Source organism: Sus scrofa, chromosome 1, assembly GCF_000003025.6.
Source record: "Sus scrofa isolate TJ Tabasco breed Duroc chromosome 1, Sscrofa11.1, whole genome shotgun sequence".
Lineage (NCBI taxonomy): Eukaryota > Metazoa > Chordata > Mammalia > Artiodactyla > Suidae > Sus > Sus scrofa.
Window position 1 is genome coordinate 160,175,755 of NC_010443.5, and position 12,377 is coordinate 160,188,131.

Sequence of the window (12,377 nt, forward strand, 5' to 3'; positions counted from 1 at the left end):
AACCTACAGATTGGGAGAAAATATTTGCAAATGATGTAACCAAGAAGGGATTTATTGCTAAAACATGCAAACAGCTCATACAGCTCAATATAAAAAAAAAAAATCAAAAAATGGGCAGGTGATGTAAATAGACATTTCCTCAAAGAAGAGATGGCCAAAAAACACATGAAAAGATGCTCAACATTGCTAATTATTAGAAAAATCCAAAACAAAACTACAGAGTTATCAGCTCACCCTGGTCAGAATGGCCATCATCAAAAAGTCTACAAATAAATGCTGGAGAGAGTGTTGAGAAAAAAGAACGTTCCTATACTGTTGGTGGGAATGTAAATTTGTACAGCCACTATGGAGAATAGTATGGAGATTCCTTAAAAAATTAACACAACAACAGATAATTCAGCAATTCCACTCCTGGGCATATATTTGGAGAAAACCATGATTTGAAAAGATACATGCACCACAATGTTCATTGCAGCACTACTTACAAATCATCCAAGACTTAGAAACAACCTAAATGTCCATCAAAAAATGAGTGGATAAAGAAGAGGTGATATATTTATACAATGGAATACTACTCAGCCATGAGAAGAACAAAATAATGCCATTTGCAGCAATATGAATGAACCTAGAGTTATCAGGCTAAGTGAAAGAGACCAGAGAGACACAAATAAAATATGATATCACTTATATATGGAATCAAAAAATGATACAAATTTACTCATACAAAATAGAAATATACCCACAGATAGAGAAAACAAACTTGGTTACCAAAGGGGAAAGGAGGGGTAGATAAATTAGGAGTTTGGGATTGACCTATACACACTACTATATATAAAATAGATAAACAACAAGGACCTATTTAAAAAAAAAAAAAAGATCTTTGAAAGGAAATGTACTTTGTTTTCAAGAGAGCCTGAGAGAGTCAAGAATAGCTGATAAACTGTCGGGAGATGTAAATACTTGACCTGGCACTAGCGCCTACCATCTATGTCACCTTACAAAAGTAATCTCTGTGGGCTACAGTTTTCTTATAAAATGAGACACTGGATGGTTCTTGAAGTCCCTTCTGTCTATAATGTTCTGATTCCAGGACTCACATTCATCATGACAAATTCCACAGGCAAAAATGACTAGCTGGAAGCAGTTGAAGCACTTTTGAGAACAACTATGATATTCCTTCTCACTCAATTGTTCTTTAAATATTATTAATTATTTAATGCATTCCAGGTATTCTCTAAGCATTGGGAATACAAGATGAATAAAGTACAGCCCCTGGCCTCAAGAACCAAAAGGTCTAACAGCAGTCAGCAGTGTAACAAGAGTGCCTAAAGTGTTATACATTGTTATAACTCTGTATCCAACATGCTTTTGTGCAGAAGATACACATGAGGGAGAAATCTATGCCACCATTTGGTTGGATGCAGAGGGAGCTGACAGAAGAGACTCAGTAGAGAAGGAAATAATTGAATAATCTCTTACAATATAAGTTCATTGGAGGAAGGGGGATGGCATGGAGCGGGCAACAGTGGAGAGCTGAAAACGGTACTGAGACAGTGATTTTCTTAATAAATTACAGTTTTAGGCTCAGGGGAAGACAGGCATTTGGTGAATTAAATTCCACTTTGTATATCAACACTAGGGAATTATCTTTATTAATTAATGTGCTAATCACCTCTGAGATGTAGGAAGTTGGTCTGGAAAGGGAACTTTGTTAATTTGAAGTTAGCCACTTTTATTTTTTCCTCTTCTCTTATGCATGTCCTGGTTCAAAATATAAAACAAACCCATTCCTGTTTCATGGATTGTTTTAAAATAATGAAGAAAATAGATTGCTTATTGCAGAACTGTAACTTTTTACCTAACTATATATATGCAGTGAAAAGTATGCTTTATCAAATAATAATCCCAACAGAACAGATTATGACTAGCCAGTTAATGTTTGTTATTTAACAGCCCAATGTAAAAAGCAGGCACCAATGCTACAGCAAGGTGGTCATTAACCACTTTAATTTCTTTGGGTTATTTGTATTGTATTATGAACATATATAATGGCCTAACAGTTTTCTATGCTGTGGGCATTGTGTTTACCTGACCTTATTGAGATAGTTCTTATGTCCCTGCAGAGGCTGCACTTCCACAAAACATTAGAAATGATAATGGGCTCATTATTCTTTTCATTGGTGTCAGTCGTTCTGACAAAGGCATATTTGAATGTGGGCTGTGCCCTAATAGCAGGGCTCCAATGTGCCCCTTGAACTGTTCAGATCTGTACTTCATGTGGTGCAAACACATCTGTCTTCCAGACTATGCTATAAGCCCTTCTGAGGGTGATGACCTTGATACTTTAATTTTTAAAAATTATGTGTCCTGCCCTTTGCCCTCCTTCTCTTCATAGAATCTGTGGAAGGCCTCAGGTAGCCATAAGATGATATATTCCAATGTTTATTAAAGCAGTAGCATAAGTATACAGCACATGATATGTCTATATAAAATTAGGGTTTTATATTCTCGACATTGGGATAGTTTTATTAAGTAGTAGATTAGCCTGAAGCCAGCCAATTTTGAATTTGAATCTGCTTCTAACCTGTGAGGGATCAGGTTACTCTTACATGTATACATGTTTTTCCCCACCCTTTGTTCTGTTGCAATATGAGTATCTAGACATAGTTCTCAATGCTACTCAGCAGGATCTCCTTGTAAATCTATTCTAAGTTGTGTCTGATAAGCCCAAGCTCCCGATCCCTCCCACTCCCTCCCTCTCCCATTGGGCAGCCACAAGTCTATTCTCCAAGTCCATGATTTTCTTTTCTGTGGAGATGTTCATCTGTGCTGGATATTAGATTCCAGTTATAAGTGATATCATATGGTATTTGTCTTTCTGACTCATTTCACTCAGTATGAGAGAGTCTCTAGTTCCATCCATGTTGCTACAAATGGCATTATGTTATTCTTTTTGATGGCTGAGTAGTATTCCATTGTGTATATATACACCACTTCTTCCTAATCCAATCATCTGTTGATGGACATTTGGGTTGTTCCCATGTCCTGGCTATTGTGAACAGTGCTGCAATGAACATGCGGGTGCATGTGTCTCTTTTAAGTAGAGTTTTGTCTGGATATATGCCCAAGAGTGGGATTGTGGGGCCATATGGAAGTTCTATGTATAGATTTCTAAAGTATCTCCAAACTATTCTCCATAGTGGCTGTACCAGCTTACATTCCCAGCAGCAGTGCAGGAGGGTTCCCTTTTCTCCACAGCCCCTCCAGCACTTGTTATTTGTGGACTTATTAATGATGGCCATTCTGACTGGTGTGAGGTGGTAGTTTTGATTTGCATTTCTCTTTTAATCAGCGATGTTGAGCATTTTTTCATGTGTTTGTTGGCCATCTGTATATCTCCCTTGGAGAACGATCTATTCAGGTCTTTTGCCCATTTTTCCATTGGGTGATTGGCTTTTTTGCTGTTGAGTTGTAAAAGTTGCTTATATATTCTGGAGATTAAGCCCTTGTCAGTTGCATCATTTGAAACTATTTTCTCCCATTCTGTAAGTTGTCCTTTTGTTTTCTGTTGGGTTTCCTTTGCTGTGCAAAAGCTTGTCAGTTTGATGAGGTCCCATTGGTTTATTTTTGTTCTTATTTCTCTTGCTTTGGGAGCCTGACCTGAGAAAATATTCCTGATGTTGATGTCAGAGAGTGTTTTGCCTATGTTCTCCTCTAGGAGTTTGACGGTGTCTTGTCTTCTATTTAAGTCTTTTGGCCATTTTGAGTTTATCTTTGTGCATGGTGTGAGGGTGTGTTCTCGTTTCATTGCTTTGCATGCAGCTGTCCAGGTTTGCCAGCAATGCTTGCTGAGTAGACTTTCTTTTTCCCATTTTATGTTCTTGCCTCCCTTGTCAAAGATTAATTGACCATAGATGTCAGGGTTTATTTCTGGGTTCTCTAATCTGTTCCATGGGTCTGTCTGTCTGTTTTGATACCGGTACCACACTGTTTTGGTGACTGTGGCTTTGTAGTATTTCTTGAAGTTTGGGAGAGTTATGCCTCCTGCTTGGTTTTTGTTTCTCAGGATTGCTTTGGCGATTCTGGGTCTTTTGTTGTTCCATATAAATGTTTGGATTGTTTGTTCTAGTTCTGTGAAAAATGTTGTGGGTAATTTGATAGGGATTGCTTTGGGTAGTATGGCCATTTTTACAATATTGATTTTTCCAATCCAGGAACATGGAATATCTTTCCATTTCCTTACATCTTCTTTAGTTTCTTTGATTAAAGTTTTATGGTTCTTGGCATAAAAGTCCTTTACCTCCTTGGTCAGGTGTATTCCGAGGTATTTGATTTTGTGAGGTGCAATTTTAAACGGTATTGCATTTTTGTATTCCTTTTCTAATATTTCATTGCTGGTATACAGAAATGCGACTGACTTCTGAATGTTAATCTTATATCCTGCTACTTTGCTGAATTTATTAATCAGTTCAAGTAGTTTTTGGGTTGAGTCCTTCGGGTTTTCTAGGTATAGTATCATGTCATCTGCATACAGTGACAGTTTGATCTCTTCTCTTCCTATATGGATGCCTTTTATTTCTTTGGTTTGTCTAATTGCTATGGCTAGGACTTCCAAAACTATGTTGAAGAGCTTGGTGAGAGTGGGCATCCCTGTCTTGTTCCAGGTTTGAGTGAGAAGCCGTTCAATTTTTCTCTATTAAGTATCGTGTTTGCTGTGGGTTTGTCATAAATGTCTTTGATTATATTCAGGAATGTTCCCTCTATACCCACTTTGGCAAGGGTCTTGATCATGAATGGATGTTGGACTTTGTCAAATGCTTTTTCTGCATCTATTGAGATAATCATATGGTTTTTGACTTTTCTTTTGTTAATGTGGTGTATGATGTTGATTGATTTGCGTATGTTGAACCATCCTTGTGAACCTGGGATGAACCCTACCTGGTCATGGTGTATGATCTTTTTGATATGTTGTTGTATTTGGTTGGCTAAGATTTTGTTGAGAATTTTTGCATCTGTATTCATCAATGATATTGGCCAATAGTTTTTTTTTTTGGTGGTATCTTTGGTTTTGGAATGAGGGTGATGGTGGCATCATAGAATGTCTTTGGGGCTATTCCTTCTTCTTCAACCTTTTAAAAGAGTTTAAGGAGGATGGGCACCAGATCCTCTTTATATGTTTGATAGAATTTGCGTGTGAAGCCATCTGGTCCTGGACTTTTATTTGTAGGGAGTGTTTTTTTGACATTTTCAATTTCATTTCTATTGATCAGTCTGTTCAGTTGGTCTGTTTCTTCTTGATTCAGTTTTGGCAGGCTGTAAGATTCTAGAAAATTGTCCATTTCTTCCAGATTGTCAAATTTGTTGGCATATAGTTGTCCATAGTATTCTCTTATGGTTTTTTGTATTTCTGCAGTATCCATTGTGATTTCTCCTTTTTCATTTCTAATTTTGTTTGAGTTCTTTCTGTCCTCTCCTTAGTGAGTCTAGCCTGGGGTTTGTCAATTTTACCTTTTCAAAGAACCAGTTCTTAGTCTTAGTAATTTTCTCTATTATTTTTTGAATCTCTATTTTATTGATTTCTTCTTTGATCTTTATAATTTCCTTCCTTCTGCTGACTTTAGGACTTTTTTGTTCTTCTTTTTCTATTTCTTTTAGGTGGAGGGTTAAGTTGTCAATTTGGGATCTTTCTTCTTTTTTGAGAAAGGCCTGGATTGCTATAAATTTCCCTCTGAGCACTGCTTTTGCAGCATCCCATAGATTTTGAGAGGCTGTGTCTTCATTATCATTTGTTTCAAGGTAGTTTTTTATTTCCTTCTTGATTTCCTCATTGACCCATTGTTTTTTTAGTAGCATGTTGTTTAGTCTCCATGTAGTCGGTTTTTTTCTCATTTCTTTTCCCATGGTTGATTTCTAGTTTCATGGCATTGTGGTCAGAGAAGACAGTTGAAATAATTCCTATGCTCCTAAATTTGTTGAGGTTAGCTTTGTGCCCCAATATGTGGTCAATTTTTGAGAATGTTCCATGTGCACTTGAGAAGAACGTGTATTCTGATTTTTTTTGGATGTAGTATCCTAAAGATATCAATTAAGTCTAACTTTTCTATTGTTTCCTTTAGGATCTCTGTTGCTTTATTGGTTTTCTGTCTAGAGGATCTGTCCATTGGTGTGAGTGGGGTATTAAAGTCTCCTACTATGATTGTATTCCCATCAATTTCTCCCTTTAAGTCTGTTAATATTTGTTGTATGTATCTGGGTGCTCCTGCATTTGGGGCATATATGTTGACAATAGTAACATCCTCTCCTTGGATGGTCCCTTAATCATTAAATAGTGTCCTTCTTTGTCTTTCTTTATGTCTTTTGTTTTAAAGTCAATTTTGTCTGATATGAGTATTGTAACTCCTGCTTTCCTGTCATTTCTATTGGCATGAAATATTTTTTCCCACCCCTTCACTTTCAATCTATATGTATTCTTTGTCCTAAGGTGAGTTTCTTGTAGGCAGCATATTGAAGGTTTTTGCCTTTTTATCCACTCAGCCACTCTGTGTCTTTTGATCAGAGCATTCAGTCCATTGACATTTAAGGTGATAATTGATAGATGATTATTTATTGAAATTTTAAACCTCATGTTGCAGTTGATTCTATGGTTCTCCATTCTTCCTTTCTTTTTTTGGCTGGATGGTCTCCGGTTATTTTCTGCTTGAGTGTTTTTTTTTGTTTGTTTTGTTTTGTTTGTTTTTTTTGTTTGTTTTTTTTTTTCATTTTTTTGCAAATGCAATGTTTGGTTTTGGCTTGTGGTTGCCATGTTTTTTAAGTATGCTGACCCCTTTCTATGATTGTGTGTTTTAGCCTGATGGTCATGATTGGGTGATTTCCATTATTCTATCTTCCATATGTCACTGATTCATTTTCTGCATTATTTATTCTGGTTTTTACTGCCCTTAGTTCAGTTTGTATCTCTGCAAATGAATTTTCTAGTTTTTCTTGGCTCCTCCTTATATTTTCTAGTTCCTTTCTGAGCGTGTCTGCATTACTGTTCATATCTTCTCTTAATTCCTTCAGTATAATTTTCACTATTTCTTTTTTGAACTCCAGATCTGTCAGACTGCAGAGATCTGTTTCATTGTTGACTGCCTTTGGTGAGTTCTCCTATTGGTTTAACTGGGGGTGGTTTCTCACCATCTTCATCTTGCTTATTGTTTTCTTTTTCCTGGTGGAGTTGTACTCTCCATGGCCAGGCAGTGTTTGCCTTGGCACAGCTGTGGAATGTTTCCTGAGGGCTGGTGTTATCGGTCAGTCTTCTTTGAGGCAGCATGGCTTTTCCAGAGGGTGGGCGGGCTGACAGGGTCTCTCTGAAGCAAAGGAGGACTTCCTGAGGGCAGACAGGACTGGGAGGTCTGCACCATGATGTAAGCAGATTTCACTCAGCTGGGCAGAGCTTGCCCTGTTGTTTTTAGGCTATGTGGCTCTTGCAGGGGGCTGGCAGTGCTGGGCAGCTGTTCCACGGGAGTGCAGCACCCCCCGAGGGCCGGAGCGGCTAGCTGGGCTGTTGAGAACCCAAGAGGCTCTTCCCCAGGGCAGCCCAACTTGTAAGGACTGCCTGAGAATGTAGGCAGATTTTTCCGGCCTGGCTGAGCTTGTTCTAGTTTTTCTGGGCTGCGGGGGTATTTTCTCATTTCTAAAAATGAGAGTGTGCTGGTTAATTTTATGTGTCAGTTTGTCTAGGTTATGGTGCTCAGTTGTTTGGTTAAATCCCAGTTTAGGTGCTGCTGTGAAGGTATTCTTAAGATATGATTAACATTTCAATCAGTATATTCTGAGTAAAGCAGATAGATTACCCACCAGAATGTGGGTGGGCTTTGTCCAATTTGTTGAAGACCTTTAGAGAAAATACTGACATTCTTGGAAAAAGAAGTTTTTGCCTCCAGACAGCAACATCGAAATTTTACCTGAGTTCCCAGGCTTTAGAGTCAAGACCTCAGACTGTATCAAGTTGCTGGGATTTATCAGCTTACTGGCCTGCCCTTCAGATTTCAAACTTGACAGTCCCCGCATGAGCCAATTCCTAAAAATAAATCTCTTTCTCTGATCCTGTATATCTCTGTCTCTGTGTGTCCCTCTCTCCCTATATATACACATGTACACACATACGTGTATTCTTTTATTCTCTTTTGGAGTTCTCTTTCTTTTGGAGAAGACACAACATAGACGTTGAAAATATTTATTTCATGGATATAAAAATAAATATTAAATGAGGTAATTTATGCAAAAACAACTAGCATTACCAACCACTCAGTAGAGCTTTATAATCTGTTTCTCTCCTAGTGTTTGTCTCTTTCCCTGCTGTCCTCTTTCATGCTTTTCATATTTTGTTTTGTTTTTGTTTTAAGGGCCATACCCATGGCATATGGAGGTTCCCAGGCTAGGGACTGAATCGGAGCTGTAGCCATTGGCCTACACCAAAACTCACAGCCACACCAGATCCTTAACCCACTGAGTGAGTACAGAAATTGAACCTGCATGCTCATGGATACTAGTCAGATTTGTTTCCTCTAAGCCACTTCAGGAACTCCACTTTTCACATTTTTATTTTTCCTTTCTTTTTCCTTTCCCTAGAAATAAAACAGGTTCTTTTTTTTTGTTTGTTTTTTAATATTGGAGTATAGTTGACTTATAATGTTGTTAAAATAGATTTTTTAATGCATAGAAATAATGTGTTTTAATATTTACTAACTGTATCAGCACAAATATTCTATTAAAAGGAGGGTGATATTACATGAATCTTAGTGCCTACAGTGACATTTACATGTTCGCATTCACAAGTGAGTAATGATAATTCATCTACCCCACGTGGCTGTGAGTAATTGCTTCTTTCTGAATATAAAGGTTAGAACCGTCTATAGCCATCATAAGTTATTTACTGTGTGTGTAGTTTCAAAATATTTCCTATGATGTTGTTCTGTCTCTATTTTCATTTAGATATTCTTCATTTTTATGCAACACAAATTTTACATTGGAAAAACATTTTATTATTGATTTCTTCATTGGCTAAGTAGTATGGTGGATTTGACACTCAATTCACTCTTCTTTCTATAGCAAATTAGAAAACATTGGAGTTGTGAAGTCTCAATATAGGTATTGAGAATGTGTCTAGGGGCAGAGATGGGAGAGAGCAAGAGAGAGAGAAGGAGGGAGGGAGAGAGGGGTTTGAGAGTGCAACAGGAAGGCTCTTTTACTAAACTGTTGCCAGCATTGAATTACTGATACATGAAATTAAGTTTACAAGAAATAAGGCTTAATTCCAAACACTCTTGGGAAAGCCATAGACCAAATTCACACTAAAATGTCAAGTGTGAGTCCCTTCATGGCAGGGGCTGTGTTTTGATCACTGTTGTAGTTTCAACTGCTAGCACAGAATAGGTTCATAATAAATATGATTGGATAAATGATAGAATCAATTCTGGAGTCAGAATTTGATAAGTAAGATAGGAGTGTGGATGTAGTAGAAGTTGTGGAGGTGGGGAAGTTAACAGTATAGGAGGGGGCAAAGAAAACAGAGAAGCTTTGTAGTAGAATAAGTAAACTTTGCACACTTTATCATTCTACCAGGAACAGATCAGGACCTTGTCAAGCCTCCTGCATCCATCTAGCTCTTAGATTTGTATTGTAGTGATGAGTCAACTGGCCAGCCAGCTACACTGCCGGTCATGGCTGAACAGAGACCAGCCCCTTGTTTAGCCCGGGAGGCAGGCAAGCTGTCTGGATGGCAGGCATCCAGTGACCATGAACCGTGGCTTTCCCTAACTGAGGTCTTCCTCTCTACCCCAAAAACATTCTCCTTGGCATTCCTAAGGGTACCATTGCAACTCACTGCAGGAGTTAATGCACCTTCCATAAGGGGACTAATTTAGGACCTGGCAATAGTGTAGCCATTGAAAGAAATACAGCTCATTGCATGCCAGGTGATATAAATTAAAGTTAATGTTATATGTGATGAAATGTCTTTTTAAATATAATGTGTAATTTTGAGTATTAGGAAGTCCCAGTAGGGACTTTTTTTTTTTTTAAGAAATCAGTCTATGAGAGTTCCCCTTATACTTCTTTAAACAAAGTACCAAGAAAAGGTTATATGAATAATCATATTTTTATCATAGCAGGTAGACTAAACATATAAAATTTATTAATAGTAGACTGTGAAAATATCTACCACAAAATAACAGCCAAAAGGTTAGCATATATTATATAAAAAGCTCTCTCTCTTTTTTTTTTTGGTTAAAAAAATAGTGAAACTCTCCTAAGACTTGTTTGAGGGTTAGCATGCATGTAGAAAATTTCCATTTAGGCTACAGAGAAATTAAATGTAAAGCATCTATGAAATTACCTCATATTCTAGCTGTGCAAACCTGGAAAAATTACTTAATCTCCCTGCTTTAGATTTTTTTGGTCTGTTAAATAAGGTAAAAATATGACACATTGATACACTAGAAATGAAAACTGCCGAAACACTGGCTCAGAATAAGACTCAATATGCTTATTTGTTATTATTATTATCCCAACATTTTAAAAAATGGTAATACTACATGCTAAAATACATGATGTGAAATGTGCAAATGCCCATATCATAGCTATCGGTGTAAATAAAAATGACCTTTTTGGAAATCAATATGAAGATATGTTTAAGAATTGTAAAGTTTTATTCTCTTGATGCAGTAATTCCAGTTAAAGTTATTTATCCTAAGGGAAAAAATTCCAAAGAGAAAACAGTAACTATGCACAATCTACATAGACAATACTACAGTGCTTAAAAATGTCTCTTTGTGAGAGGAAATGTTATGTAATCATTATAAATAATATAAATATGAGCCAACCAAAAAGATTAGTATGATAAAGCAAAAACAGAATATAAAATTGCCCCTGTAACAAAGATGTTTTATAATTTTTCATGATCAATAGTTTTTTTTCCCCCACCATTTGATTTCTAGGATACAGGGCAGGACAGATATTTTCTCAGTAAGGAAAAAGAAATAACAAAGAAGACAGGAGAGGGAAGTCAGTTTCCTGCCTCTCCCAGTAATGAGATTGTGGTAAGTTGGAGACAGGGAGTTACAGGAAGTGGTGAGACCATCCTGTCATTGCCTTCTCATCTCTGCATGTTAATTCGATATAGTGATGGGGAAGCCAAAAGGAGAGAGCCTTTTGTGTCCTGATTTCCACGTGAAAGTTGGGATGGTAGAAAAAGGGGAAGTCTGCCAAATCTAGTAGCCTTGTGGCAACATGATACAGACCCAGCAGGATGAAACTGACAGTGACAGCATGGTAAACTTTTGCGGAGAAGCATAGTTGCAAGTGAGGGCCACTGTTGGCTCCCATTAGCATGGAATGGGTCTAAAAGTGTGAGGATGTGCAAGAAGAGTGGTGAGAGAATGAGGAAGTAGCTAAGACAAGAACCTTTTGTGAAAGGTTTGCCTTGAGGTGGAGATGATCTTGAAACATTATCCATGGGGGTTCAATTCAACAGGAACTACTTAAAAGCTGTGACTGAGACCCAAAAGGGTGAGAGCTAAGGTGGTCTCAGAAATAGAGGAAGGTTGCCACTCTTCATTCAGAGGTAGAAGAACAAATCACTTTGTGCTTACTGAATAAATATGAGGGACATTTGGCAGAAAAAAATTGACCTTCCAAAGATGTCTGTGTCTCAGTCCCTGGGACCTATAAATATGCTACCTTAGATGGCAAAAAAGGACTTTGTTGCCACTGTGACTAAGTCTAATATGATCACAAGGGCCCTCGTAAAGGGAAAACAAAGGAGGCAGGAGTGTTTGAATCAGAGAAGGACTCAGAGAAGGATATGTGGCTCTAGAAGCAGAGGTCAGAGTGATATGGCCAGGAGCCATGGAATGTGGGTAGCTCCTGGAAGCTGGAAAAGGCAAGGAAACAGAGGGAATATAGCCCTGCTGAAATCTTGACTTTAGGACTTCTTACTTCCATAAGTAGAAAATAATGTCTTTGCATTTTTTTAAAGCCCCTCAGTTTGTGGAGATATTTTACAGCAACAATAGGAAGCCAATACAGGGCCCAAGGAATAAACCAGGTCTGCTTTCCTTCAGCAGAGACCAACAGTGATCCATAAGGCACTGTGTGCATGTCAAGTCCAGAGTACTCTGTGGACTTGTAAGCTCATTGGCACCCCCATACCCCAACTGCCATATTGGGGAGCAGAGGGAAATGTGAGAGGAATCCAAAAGCGTATTTGCTTGAAAGATGTATTACTTCTCAATTTTTGAATTTATATTTTTCTTCCTGCTACTTATTTCAGAGTAGGCTTACAGGAAAATAGATCAATCATAGAATTAAACTGAGTAAGAGTAGGCACCTACCTT

At 37.7% G+C, this 12,377-nt stretch overlaps 1 long non-coding RNA gene across 16 annotated transcripts in view; it reads left to right on the top strand.

Moving 5' to 3' along the window:
* LOC102165284 overlaps nucleotides 1-12,377 on the top strand; it is a 329,937-nt gene that overhangs the window by 22,609 nt on the left and 294,951 nt on the right. The window contains exon 3 of one of the 16 annotated variants that reach the window (XR_002346116.1): nucleotides 10,980-11,081. The exons of the other annotated variants lie outside the window; for them this stretch is intronic. This is a non-coding gene — a long non-coding RNA (uncharacterized LOC102165284). The remainder of the gene's footprint in view (nucleotides 1-10,979; nucleotides 11,082-12,377) is intronic. 16 annotated transcript variants of the gene reach the window in all.